Consider the following 1686-nt stretch of genomic DNA (forward strand, 5'->3'; position numbering starts at 1 on the left):
ACACACACACACACACACACACACACACACACACACACACACACACACACAAATACACACAAACATATTCTCGTGAAGGGAAACAACCTTAAACAACGAGGTACTTCTATATTGTCAGAGTTAGTCTCCTTACATAAGAAGTCGAATAATTTGTGTCGATCTTTCGTTGACTGCGCGCTCTCTTTGTCTGCCTATCCCTCCGTCTATCTATTTGTTTGTCTTGCGTAACATCCGTCTTAAGCCAAGCGACAAAATTAGCTGAATTTAATTATAGTATGATATGAAGGGTAATGGACAACGAGCGATGTACGCTTCCATTATGCTAATGTCCAATCTTCAAGGGGACAAACTGCTTCCACTCTGCCTATCTGGGCTAACCAGGGATGAGTCGGATGCCGCGTTCCTGCATAAAGACGGGCACTGTCGAGAAAACCCTCCCCTCCCTTCTAGAGGAATCGAACTCAGGTCATTTGTGTGCAACGGTGAAGGGTCTGGCTGTTATACACCGCCGCAGACGCCAGTCCGCGTTTTTAAACAGGGGAGAAAGCCATTTTCATTATGCTTCTATCTTGGTTTTATGACTACACAATTAAAATTAAGGAAGTTCTGAGCTTTTGAAAATTATTGCGTTGTGATCTAATTACATATTATTATGACAAAAGACATGGTAATCAATTACTCCATAAATATTTACCGTATACCTCAGCAAATCAAACTGAAGTTAGACCGGCCAGTGAATATTGACAAAAATTAATCAGATCCACCAAATTTTAGTTAATTTGAAACATACACAAGGCGTTATTTTTTTGCCTCTCTTGTAAAATTTTATTTTTAGCATGTACGTTTTTCTGTCCTAAGAAGGTAGAGCCTGAAACATGCTCTCATGAAAAATTAAGAAAACAACAACGACAACAACAACGACAACAAACACATCCAAGAGTCTTTTTCGGAGATTAAAACCTTCGTCATATCCATTGTAGTACACCATGATACCAGCTGAGGTATTGGTGAGCCCACTTTTAAAGAAAGTATTCTACGCCTACATCCTGCTTCGACCCGCCTCTCACAGCTAACTCCGGCTCAGAAGGATATAATCCCAGGAGAAAGATCGTAATACTCGATAAAAACTCGTCCCTCACGGGGATCAAACACAGGTCTACTGCGTACGGTAGCGAAGCGCTTATAACTGCTACACCACAGCTGCCGGTCCTGCCCAACTGAGAATTTCACTTGCCTTCAACTACCTCCTATAAACAAAGAGAAAACAGAACACTTTCAGTGCGTTTAAAGTGGTTTCCTCAAGCATCTAGAAAATGTGTGCCTTTGAGAGCACATCTTCTTCTTCAGATGTCAGGTCTGGAGCAGACATTGACGATCATGGCACCCCATTCTTTCCTGTTGTCTGTCTTCTTGATCAGCTAGGTTTTCCTATTTGTGTTATTTCGTTGTAAAGTTGTTCAGGCCATCTATGCATATTGTTCTTTGCCTTCCTCTGCTCTCTATCTTTCCACACAGCAGCAGTTTTGCTAACCCATTTGATCTATTTATGTAGCCAAAGAATCTCAGTTGTTTTTTTACACTTCTGATTATGGATCTTTCCCATCCTGCCATCTGAATCACTTCTCTTTTGTTTTCTTCGTTATCCACAAAATTCTCAGTATTCTCCTTTAACACCATGTTTCTGCC

The sequence above is a fragment of the Aplysia californica genome, unplaced genomic scaffold (assembly GCF_000002075.1).
Source record: "Aplysia californica isolate F4 #8 unplaced genomic scaffold, AplCal3.0 scaffold00176, whole genome shotgun sequence".
In the NCBI taxonomy this organism is placed as follows: domain Eukaryota; kingdom Metazoa; phylum Mollusca; class Gastropoda; order Aplysiida; family Aplysiidae; genus Aplysia; species Aplysia californica.